We start from the raw sequence: 13,208 nt of genomic DNA, 5'->3' as shown, positions 1-13,208 counted from the left end.
AGAACGGTGGTAAGTTGCATAGCAATATATCTTGGAATGGCTATGGAAATGCCATAATAGGTAGAATAGGTAGGTATGGTGGCTGTTTTGAGGAAGGTATATAGTGGGTGTATGATACCGGTGAAAGGTGTGCGGTATTAGAGAGGCTAGCAATGGTGGAAGGGTGAGAGTGCGTATAATCCATGGACTCAACATTAGTCATAAAGAACTCACATACTTATTGCAAAAATCTATTAGTTATCGAAACAAAGTACTACGTGCATGCTCCTAGGGGGATAGATTGGTAGGAAAAGACCATCGCTCGTCCCCTACCGCCACTCATAAGGAAGACAATCAATAAATAAATCATGCTCCGACTTCATCACATAACGGTTCACCATACGTGCATGCTACGGGAATCACAAACTTTAGAACAAGTATTTCTCAAATTCACAACTACTCAACTAGCATGACTCTAATATCACCATCTTCATATCTCAAAACAATCATCAAGTATCAAACTTCTCATAGTATTCAATGCACTTTATATGATAGTTTTTATCATACCCATCTTGGATGCCTATCATATTAGGACTAATTTTATAGCCAAAGCTAATTACCATGCTGTTCTAAAGGACTCTCAAAATAATATAAGTGAAGCATGAGAGATAAATAATTTCTATAAAATAAGACCACCACCGTGTTCTAAAAAGATATAAGCGAAGCACTAGAGCAAAATTATCTAGCTCAAAAGATATAAGTGAAGCACATAGAGTATTCTAATAAATTCCGATTCATGTGTGTCTCTCCCAAAAAGGTGTGTACAGCAAGGATGATTGTGGTAAACTAAAAAGCAAAGACTCAAATCATACAAGACGCTCCAAGAAAAACACATATCATGTGGTGAATAAAAATATAGCCTCAAGTAAAGTTACCGATAGACGAAGACGAAAGAGGGGATGCCTTCCGGGGCATCCCCAAGCTTAGGCTTTTGGTTGTCCTTCAATTTTACCTTGGTGTTCCTTGGGCATCCCCAAGCTTAGGCTCTTGCCACTCCTTATTCCATAATCCATCAAATCTTTACCCAAAACTTGAAAACTTCACAACACAAAACTCAACAGAAAATCTCATGAGCTCCGTTAGCGAAAAGGAAACAAACCACCACTTCAAGGTACTGTAATGACCTCATTCTTTATTTATATTGGTGTTAAACCTACTGTATTCCAACTTCTCTATGGTTCATACCCTCCGATACTAGCCATAGATTCATCAAAATAAGCAAACAACACACGAAAAACAGAATCTGTCAAAAACAGAACAGTCTGTAGTAATCTGTATCAAACTGCAAACTTCTGTAACTCCAAAAATTCTGAAATAAATTGGTGGATGTGAGGAATTTGTCTATTAATCGTCTGCAAAAAGAATAAACCTAAAATCACTCTCCAGTAAAAAAATGGCAGCTAATGTCGTGAGCACTAAAGTTTTTGTTTTTTATAGCAAGATCATAAAGACTTCACCCAAGTCTTCCCAAAGGTTCTACTTGGCACAAACACTAATTAAAACATGAAACCACATATAAACAGAAGCTAGATGAATTATTTATTACTAAACAGAACCAAAAAGCAGGAAACAAAAATAAAATTGGGTTGCCTCCCAACAAGCGCTATCGTTTAACGCCCTTAGCTAGGCATAAAGACACGAATAGATCTAGGTATTATCATCTTTGGTATGCAATCCGTAAGTGGCTCTCATAATAGATTCATAAGGTAATTTAATTTTCTTTCTAGGAAAGTGTTCCATGCCTTTCCTTAACGGAAACTGGAATCTAATATTTCCTTCTTTCATATCAATAATTGCACCAATCGTTCTAAGGAAAGGTCTACCAAGAATAATAGGACACGTAGGATTGCAATCTATATCAAGAACAATGAAATCTACGGGCACATAATTCCTATTTGCAACAATAAGAACATCATTAATCCTTCCCATAGGTTTCTTAATGTTGGAATCCGCAAGATGCAAATTTAAAGAACAATCATCAATTCACGGAAACCTAACACATCACATAAAGTTTTTGGAATCGTGGAAACACTAGCACCCAAGTCACATAAAGCATAGCATTCATGATATTTAATCTTAATTTTAATAGTAGGTTCCTAATCATCATAAAATTTTCTAGGTATAGAAACTTCGAATTCAAGCTTTTCTTCATAGGATTGCATTAAAGCATCAACAATATGTTTGGTAAAAGCTTTATTTTGACTATAAGCATCAGGAGAATTTAACACGGATTGCAACAAGGAAATACAATCTATTAAAGAACAATTATCATAATTAAATCCCTTGAAATCCAAAATAGTGGGTTCATTGCTATGTAAAGTTTTGACCTCTTCAATCCCACTTTTACCAATTTTTGCATCAAGATCTAAAAACTCCGAATCATTGGGACGCCTTTTAACTAAAGTTGACTCATCTCTAGTCCCATCATTATCAAGATTCATATTGCAAAACAAAGATTTAATAGGAGACACATCAATCACTTTTAGATCTTCATCCCTATTACCTTCTAGATCTTTTGGTTTGGCGGCCATCTTATTGACTAAGGTGGCCTGCTTATCCGAAATTTGGGCTATTAATTTTTCGAGATGAGCAAAGTGAGATTTCAAACCATAAAATTCCTTAGACATATCATCAAGCTCTTTATTCATGTACTCCATAAAGCCTTTTTGTTCTTTAATCTCGCTTCTAAAGAAATTATTATGCTCAAATTGCAAAGTCATAAAGCTTCTGACGTTGTTTTCAATTTCTTCCAACCTTTTAAGGTGAGGATCAACGTTGGGCCATTAGGGCGAACAGGCAACAAGAGGCAAGCTAAGAGAGGCGAACGGAAAAAGAGGGCGAATAAAACGGCAAAGGTGAAGTGGGGGAGAGGAAAATGAGAGGAAAATGGCGAATAATGTAATGCGAGGGATAAGAGTTTGTGATGGGTACTTGCACTACTAGGGAAAAGCCTATACACAGAACATTAGCAGTAGCGCTTGTTAAAAAAGGGCGCTACTGCTAGACAACAGTAGCGCGCGCGAAATAACCGCGCTGTAGATACACATATAGCAGTAGCGCGTCACTTTGTAAAAGCGCTACTACAAAAATTCCCACCACTAAGCCAATCAGCTACACATAGTAGTAGCGCTCTTTTAGAAACAGTGCTGCCGCTAATTTTGTTGTAGCAGCGCGTTTATGTGTAAGGCGCTACTGCTAACGAAAATAAAATAAAATGAAAAACAAGTAGAAAAGTAAATGAAAATGAAAGAAATAGAAAAAGGAGAAATGAAAAAATAAAATGTAAAGAAAAATAAATGAAAAGGGGGAAAAAGGAGAAAGAAATAGCAGTAGCGCGTTTCAGGAAACATGCTGTAGCTAACTTAGCTATAGCGCGTTTTCAGGAACGCGCTACCATTACGTTTCACTTAAACAGCGGTTTCCCTCCCCCCCGGCCACCACTTCTCCCCCAAATTCCTCGCCCTCGTCGCCGTCTCCCCAATTCGCCGTCGCCCCACTTCGCCGCCGTCTCCTGCCGGCGTGGACGCCCGCAACCTCACCGTCTCCCCCCGAGGCCGCCGTCATCCTCACCGCCGCCGCCCGAGGCCGCCCTCAGCCTCACCGCCGCCGCCCGAGGCCGCCCTCGACCTCACCGCCGCCCGAGCACGCCTAGGACCGCCACTGCCTGTGCCCGAGCCCGCCCTCTCCGCCCCTGCCTCCGTCGCCGAGCACCTCCCCGCCACCGTCTCTCCCCTCTCTGTAAGTCCCCCACCCCTCCCCCCCAACTCCTCTCTCTCTCTCTGCATTTAGTAGAGCAAAAGTTAGTTTATAGCAAAAAATTTAGTTTAGAGCAAAAGATGTTAAGTAGTAGATGTTAGAGCAAAAATTAGTTAGAGCAAAAAAATTTGGTTTAGAACAAAAGTTAGTTAGGGCAGTAGGGTTTAATTAGGGTAGATGCTGCTTGTAGTATATAGTGATACTAGTAGATGCTAATTAGGTTAGGGCAGTAGTGGTACTAGTAGATGTTAATTAGATGTTTTTTAGTTAGGGCAGTAGAGTTTTGCTTGGTTAATTAGGTTAGTAGTGCTGCTAGTAGTAGTGGTACAGTAGGTTAATTAGGTGAAGTTAAATGAATAACCTAAATGAATGAAATTAGTAGTTAACTGAATTTTTTCCTTTCATCATTATAGAGCACTAAAGTTAACTAAATTTTGTTCTATTAGTAGTTAAATGAATTCTCTTCTACACTTTGTTTTTGAATTAGCTTGTGAAATTTGGACATGTATATTTGGACATGTGGTTGCTCGTGTATATTTGGACATGTGTTGCGGTGTCAAAGATGGATATTTGAACACTGTTTCTAGGGAATGAAGCTGAGTGGCCTATGTTTTGCCAGAATGTTGATTCATTTCCGTTCCAGCAAATTTCAGGTTCTCGATTTGTCCACTTTTTAGCAAAGGTCATGCCGAAATTTTCTGTGAATTTCGGCATGACTTGTGCTACAAACTAGGACATATCGAGTGTCCGAGATTTCCCGCACCGGGAAGGAGTCATCGTTCCTGCAAAACATAGGCCTTTTTTATGTCATTATTCATTTTATAAGGTCTAGAATTAATTGACTAGATTTAATCGTAGGAAACATGGATGGCAACGATGAAGGACAGGGTTCTGGTTATTGCGACGACGTCTACCTGGCGGCAGACGAATTTTTGAGCCTTGCCGACGATCAACCGATGTTGTTGCTGGGCCCACCAGTCGCATCGGGGACTGAGACCGACACGCAGACCGGTGCTGAGACTAAGACCGGCGCTGAGACTGAGATCGGCACTGAGACTCAGACCGGCATCAAGACCGGCGCTGAGAGTGAGACCGGCGCTGCCTATGGGAGCGGAGCCAGTGTAGAACCAAAAGCAAAGAGGCAACGACTTCCTAACAAACTCAGGGCTACTAGACTGGTGGTCACGGAGGTGGACGACGACAATTTTGAGCCAAACGCGCCCGAGGAAGCGCGCGCGTGCTATGGCAATCAAATAGGCTGCATCGTACGGACAACCGCCACCATCAATGATGAGAAACTACAGAAGATAGATAATATGAGGCCCTCCCTCCTAAAGAAGCTGCACCAGATATTCTTGTTCCCGGGCCGGAATGAAAAGGATTATAAAGATCCAGATAAGGACCCGGCAATGAAGAAGATAAACAAACACGCCATGACCAAGTTTAGCGACGCGTTGGCTGCCTGGAAAACAAGGGTGAAAGCAAGGATCATCGACAAAAAGGAACCCTACTCCGAGATTGTAAAGGATAATCCGACAATCACGGCAGAGCACTTTGAAATATTCAAGGCGGCTTGCGAGGCCGAAGCTGCCAAAAAAAGTCGAAGTACATGAAGGGGCTTCAACAGAGGAACATTGGGTGCCACCACCTCGGAAGTCGTGGTTACGGCGGGAAGAGGTCCATATGGGCCAAGGAGGACGCGGAAGCCGCGAGTCTGGGCATCCCAGACCCCTTGGCGGAGTTCACCGCCCCGCAGGAGCGTGACGTCCTCAGGGCCCGGCACCGTTGGGACCTAGTGAAGAAGGTTTTCGAGACAAACGCGGTCACGACGGAGTTCATGAGACTGCTGGTAATTTTAGTTTTTGATCAATTCGACTGCACGTTAGTCATATTTGTAAACGATCCTTGTGCCTTTTGCAGAGAGAGCAGCACAGGATTGCGGCCGAAAGCGACTCGCCGTCTGAGGCGTTGGCGAGGCCCAAGTGGGACACTCCATTCAACCGGGCGTTGAACATATTGAAACGACTCCCGGTGGAGACTCGACCGTCGTATGGACGCATGCACAGTCTCGGAGACGGCGCCACGTGGAAGAAGTACTACCATGAGACCACGGAGGAGAGAAAGGAAAGACGAAGGTTAACTGAAGAAAACATCGACAAGAAGGTTGAGATTGCGGTTGAGAAGAAATCATCTCAGACAATCGCAATAGCGGTAGCTACCGCAAAACAGGTGGTTGTAGATATGTCTACTTCCTTGGTTCCGGCCGTTTTCAATTGGACCAGGCAAAATCCAGAAAAAAATGCAGCGGACTTTCCCCTTGCTGACTTCTTGGGGAGCAGCTCGACTAGTGTTGCACCAGCACCTGCAGCTGCACCTACTCCCGCACCTGCTCCGGCACCGGCTCCGGCACCGGACGTGCTCGGCGGTGCTTCATCTTTGGCTGAGCTCGACGCCCTCACGGTATCTGTCACACCGGCCCCCTTCAATAAATGTATAATCTCCCGTTTTCGTTGCCTTTCGGATGTCTCACGTCGCAGACTTTTCTTCGCAGGCCGACGAAACCCCGTGAACCATATTGTACACCATCGGCGACCAGAAGGTGGACGTGGGGAAGGCGACGATAATGAAGCCAAAGGAACCATTGTTCCACAGCCGGCCGATCCCCCCGAACGTCTTCAAGGTTTCCGTGGCCGGTGTCAAACCAGGCCACGAGAATTTGCTTCCTCTGGTACTAGTGGGGGATGACGACGAGACCCCGCGGCGGCTTGGTGATTGTTGCAATGGTGGGTCCCGTTGTGGCCATAGAGTCTGCTTCGTCTGGAGGCGGCCGGGAGCACACCCACGAGCACGCAGTTAGGTATGAACATGAACACCTCACCTACCCAATTAGCGTCGGCTGTCGTGCTGGGTGATAGCGGAGGGGGTGAGGAAAAGGTGTTGGAAATATGCCCTAGAGGCAATAATAAAATGGTTATTCTTGTATTTCCTTGTTCATGATAATTGTCTATTGTTCATGCTATAATTGTATTAACTGGAAACCGTAATACATGTGTGAATACATAGACCACAACATGTCCCTAGTAAGCCTCTAGTTGACTAGCTCGTTGATCAATAGATGGTTATGGTTTCCTGACCATGGACATTGGATGTCATTGATAACGGGATCACATCATTAGGAGAATGATGTGATGGACAAGACCCAATCCTAAGCATAGCACAAGATCGTGTAGTTCGTTTGCTAAGAGCTTTTCTAATGTCAAGTGTCATTTCCTTAGACCATGAGATTGTGCAACTCCCGGATACCGTAGGAATGCTTTGGGTGTACCAAACGTCACAACGTAACTGGGTGGCTATAAAGGTACACTACAGGTATCTCCGAAAGTGTCTGTTGGGTTGGTACGAATCGAGACTGGGATTTGTCACTCCGTATGACGGAGAGGTATCTCTGGGCCCACTCGGTAATGCATCATCATAATGAGCTCAATGTGACTAAGTAGTTAGTCACGGGATCATGCATTACGGAACGAGTAAAGTGACTTGCCGGTAACGAGATTGAACGAGGTATTGGGATACCGACGATCGAATCTCGGGCAAGTAACATACCGATTGACAAAGGGAATTGTATACGGGATTGATTGAATCCCCGACGTCGTGGTTCATCCGATGAGATCATCGTGGAACATGTGGGAGCCAACATGGGTATCCAGCTCCCGCTGTTGGTTATTGGCCGAAGAACGTCTTGGTCATGCTGCATGGTTCCCGAACCCGTAGGGTCTACACACTTAAGGTTCGATGACGCTAGGGTTATAGGGAATAGATATACGTGGTTACCGAATGTTGTTCGGAGTCCCGGACGTCACGAGGAGTTCCGGAATGGTCCGGAGGTAAAGATTTATATATGGGAAGTCCCGTTTTGGCCACCGGAAGAGTTTCGGGCGTCACCGGTAATGTACCGGGACCACCGGAGGGTTCCGGGGGTCCACCGGGAGGGGCCACCAACCCCGGAGGCCTGCGTGGGCCAAGTGTGGGAAGGGACCAGCCCCTAGGTGTCCTGGTGCGCCTCCCACAAGAGGCCCAAGGCGCATGGAAAAGGGGAAGGGGGAAAACCCTAGGCTCAGATGGGCCTAAGGCCCACCTAGGGTGCGCCCCCCCTCTCTTCCCCTCTTGGCCGCCCCCTCCATCCAATCTAGGGCTGGCCGCCACCCCTAGGGGGGGAACCCTAGATGGGGGCACAGCCCCTCCCCTTCCCCTATATATAGTGGGGGTTTTGGGGCTGCCATAGACACGAGTCTCCCTCTCTCTTGGCGCAGCCCTACCCCTCTCCCTCCTCGTCTCTCGCAGTGCTTGGCGAAGCCCTGCTGGAGTGCCACGCTCCTCCATCACCACCATGCCGTTGTGCTGCTGCTGGACGGAGTATTCCCCAACCTCTCCCTCTCTCCTTGCTGGATCAAGGCACGGGAGACGTCACATGGCTGCATGTGTGTTGAACCCGGAGGCACCGTTGTTCGGTGCTTAGATCGGATTCGGCCGCGATCTGAATCGCTTCGTGTACGACTCCACCAACCGCGTTCTTGCAACGCTTCCGCATCGCGATCTTCAAGGGTATGAAGATGCACTCCCCTCTCTCTCGTTGCTAGTTAATCCATAGATTGATCTTGGTGATGCGTAGAAAATTTTGAATTTCTGCTACGTTCCCCAACAGTGGTATCGGAGCCAGGTTTATGCGTAGATTCTATGCACGAGTAGAACACAAAGTAGTTGTGGGCGATGATTTGTTCAATTTGCTTACCGTTACTAGTCTTATCTTGATTCGGCGGCATTGTGGGATGAAGTGGCCCGGACCAACCTTACACGTACTCTTACGTGAGACAGGTTCCACCGACTGACATGCACTTGATGCGTAAGGTGGCTAGCGGGTGTCTGTCTCTCCCACTTTAGTCAGATCGGATTCGATGAAGAGGGTCCTTATGAAGGGTAAATAGCAATTGACATATCACCGTTGTGGCTTTTGCATAGGTAAGAAACGTTCTTGCTAGAAACCCATAGCAGCCACGTAAAACATGCAACAACAATTAGAGGACGTCTAACTTGTTTTTGCAGGGTATGCTATGTGATGTGATATGGCCAAAAGTATGTGATGAATTATATATATGTGATGTATGAGATTGATCATGTTCTTGTAATAGGAATCACGACTTGCATGTCGATGAGTATGACAACCGGCAGGAGCCATAGGAGTTGTCTTAATTTATTGTATGACCTGCGTGTCAATGAAAAACGCCATGTAATTACTTTACTTTATTGCTAACCGTTAGCCATAGTAGTAGAAGTAATAGTTGGCGAGAAAACTTCATGAAGACACGATGATGGAGATCATGGTGTCATGCCGGTGACGAAGGTGTTCATGCTGCGCCTCAAAGATGGAGATCAAAAGGCGCAAGATGATATTGGCCATATCATGTCACTTTATGATTTGCATGTGATGTTTGTCATGTTTACATCTTATTTGCTTAGAACGACGGTAGCATAAATAATATGATCCCTCTCTAAAATTTCAAGAATGTGTTCCCCCTAACTGTGCACCGTTGCGGAGGATCGTTGTTTCGAAGCACCACGTGATGATCGGGTGTGATAGATTCTAACGTTCGCATACAACGGGTGTAAGCTAGATTTACACGTGCGAAACACTTAGGTTGACTTGACGAGCCTAGCATGTACAGACAAGGCCTCGGAACACAAGAGACCGAAAGGTCGAACATGAGTCGTATAGAAGATACGATCAACATGAAGATGTTCACCGATGATGACTAGTCCGTCTCACGTGATGATCGGACACGGCCTAGTTGACTCGGATCATGTATCACTTAGATGACTAGAGGGATGTCTATCTGAGTGGGAGTTCATTAAATAATTTGATTAGATGAACTTAATTATCATGAACATAGTCAAAAGGTCTTTGCAAATTATGTCATAGCTTACGCTTTAGTTCTACTGTTTAAGATATGTTCCTAGAGAAAATTTAGTTGAAAGTTGATAGTAGCAATTATGCGGACTGGGTCCGTAAACTGAGGATTGTCCTCATTGCTGCACAGAAGGCTTATGTCCTTAATGCACCGCTCGGTGTGCTGAACCTCGAGCGTCGTTTGTGGATGTTGCGAACATCTGACATACACGTTTTGATGACTACGTGATAGTTCAGTGCGTAATGTTGAACGGTTTAGAATTGAGGCACCGAAGACATTTTGAAACGTCGCGGACATATGAGATGTTCCAAGAGCTGAAATTGGGATTTTAGGCTCGTGCCCACGTCAAGAGGTATGAGACCTCTGATAAGTTTCTTAAGCCTGCAAACTAAGGGAGAAAAGCTCAACCGTTGAGCATGTGCTCAGATTGTCTGAGTACTACAATCGCTTGAATCGAGTGGGAGTTAATCTTCCAGATGAGATAGTGATGGTTCTCCAAAGTCACTGCCAGCAAGCTACTAGAGCTTCGTGATGAACTATAACAAATCAGGGATAGATATGATGATCCTTGAGCTATTCGCGATGTTTGACACCACGAAAGTAGAAATTGTTGGAAATATGCCCTAGAGGCAATAATAAAATGGTTATTATTGTATTTCCTTGTTCATGATAATTGTCTGTTGTTCATGCTATAATTGTATTAACTGGAAACCATAATACATGTGTGAATACATAGACCACAACATGTCCCTAGTAAGCCTCTAGTTGACTAGCTCGTTGATCAATAGATGGTTATGGTTTCCTGACCATGGACATTGGATGTCATTGATAACGGGATCACATCATTAGGAGAATGATGTGATGGACAAGACCCAATCCTAAGCATAGCACAAGATCGTGTAGTTCGTTTGCTAGAGCTTTTCTAATGTCAAGTATCATTTCCTTAGACCATGAGATTGTGCAACTCCCGGATACCGTAGGAATGCTTTGGGTGTACCAAATGTCACAACGTAAGTGGGTGGCTATAAAGGTGCACTACAGGTATCTCCGAAAGTGTCTGTTGGGTTGGCACGAATCGAGACTGGGATTTGTCACTCCGTATGACGGAGAGGTATCTCTGGGCCCACTCGGTAATGCATCATCATAATGAGCTCAATGTGACCAAGTGTTTGGTCACGGGATCATGCATTACGGTACGAGTAAAGTGACTTGCCGGAACGAGATTGAACAAGGTATTGGGATACCGACGATCGAATCTCGGGCAAGTAACGTACCGATTGACAAAGGGAATTGTATACGGGATTGATTGAATCCTCGACATCGTGGTTCATCCGATGAGATCATCGTGGAACATGTGGGAGCCAACATGGGTATCCAGATCCCGCTGTTGGTTATTGACCGGAGAGTCGTCTCGGTCATGTCTGCATGTCTCCCGAACCCGTAGGGTCTACACACTTAAGGTTCGGTGACGCTAGGGTTGTAGAGATACTAGTATGCGGTTAACCGAAAGTTGTTCGGAGTCCCGTATGAGATCCCGGACGTCACAAGGAGTTCCGGAATGGTCCGGAGGTAAAGATTTATATATGGGAAGTCCTATTTTGGCCACCGGAAAATGTTCGGGATTTTTCGGTATTGTACCGGGAAGGTTCTAGAAGGTTCCGAAGTGGGGCCCACCTGCATGGGGGGACCCACATGAACGTGGGTAGTGGGGGCAAGGCCCCACACCCCTGGTCAAGGCGCACCAAGATCCCACCTTAGAAGGAATAAGATCATATCCCGAAGGGATAAGATCAAGATCCCTAAAAAAGGGGGATAACAATCGGTGGGAAAGGAAAATGATGGGATTTCTTTCCCCCACCTTTGCCAACGCCCCAATGGACTTGGAGGGCAAGAAACCAGCCCCCTCCACCCCTATATATAGTGGGGAGGCGCATGGGAGCAGCACCCCAAGCCCTGGCGCCTCCCTCCCTCCCGTGACACCTCTTCCTCCCCGCTTGCGCTTGGCGAAGCCCTGCCGGGATCCCGCTACTTCCACCACCACGCCGTCGTGCTGCTGAATCTCCATCAACTTCTCCTCCCCCTTGCTGGATCAAGAAGGAGGAGACATCCCCGCTTCGTACGTGTGTTGAACACAGAGGTGCCATCCGTTCGGCGCTAGGATCATCGGTGATTTGGATCACGACGAGTACTACTCCATCTACCCCGTTCTCTTGAACGCTTCCGCGCGCGATCTACAAGGGTATGTAGATGCACTCCCCTCTCTCTCGTTGCTAGATGACTCCATAGATTGATCTTGGTGATACGTAGAAAATTTTAAATTTCTGCTACGTTCCCCAACAGTGGTATCAGAGCCAGGTCTATGCGTAGATTCTATGCACGAGTAGAACACAAAGTAGTTGTGGGCGATGATTTGTTCAATTTGCTTTCCGTTATTAGTCTTATCTTGATTCGGCGGCATTGTGGGATGAAGCGGCCCAGACCGACCTTACACGTACTCTTACGTGAGACAGGTTCCACCGACTGACATGCACTTGATGCGTAAGGTGGCTAGCGGGTGTCTGTCTCTCCCACTTTAGTTGGATCGGATTCAATGAAAAGGGTCCTTATGAAGGGTAAATAGCAATTGGCATATCACCGTTGTGGCTTTTGCGTAGGTAAGAAACGTTCTTGCTAGAAACCCATAGCAGCCACGTAAAACATGCAACAACAATTAGAGGACGTCTAACTTGTTTTTGCAGGGTATGCTATGTGATGTGATATGGCCAAAAGGATGTGATGAATGATATATGTGATGTATGAGATTGATCATGTTCTTGTAATAGGAATCACGACTTGCATGTCGATGAGTATGACAACCGGCAGGAGCCATAGGAGTTGTCTTAATTTATTGTATGACCTGCGTGTCAATGAAAAACGCCATGTAATTACTTTACTTTATTGCTAACCGTTAGCCATAGTAGTAGAAGTAATAGTTGGCGAGACAACTTCATGAAGACACGATGATGGAGATCATGGTGTCATGCCGGTGACGAAGGTGATCACGCCGCGCCTCGAAGATGGAGATCAAAAGGCGCAAGATGATATTGGCCATATCATGTCACTTTATGATTTGCATGTGATGTTTGTCATGTTTACATCTTATTTGCTTAGAACGATGGTAGCATAAATAAGATGATCCCTCACTAAAATTTCAAGAGATGTGTTCCCCCTAACTGTGCACCATTGCGAAGGTTCGTTGTTTCGAAGCACCACATGATGATCAGGTGTGATAGATTCTAACGCTCGCATACAACGGGTGTTGACGAGCCTAGCATGTACAGACATGGCCTCGGAACACAAGCAAAACACTTAGGTTGACTTCACGAGCCTAGCATGTACAGACATGGCCTCGGAACACAAGAGACCGAAAGGTCGAACATGAGTCGTATAGTAGATACGATCAACATGGAG

This window comes from Aegilops tauschii, chromosome 7 (assembly GCF_002575655.3).
Source record: "Aegilops tauschii subsp. strangulata cultivar AL8/78 chromosome 7, Aet v6.0, whole genome shotgun sequence".
NCBI lineage: Eukaryota > Viridiplantae > Streptophyta > Magnoliopsida > Poales > Poaceae > Aegilops > Aegilops tauschii.
Note: the sequence above shows the minus strand (reverse complement) of the source record.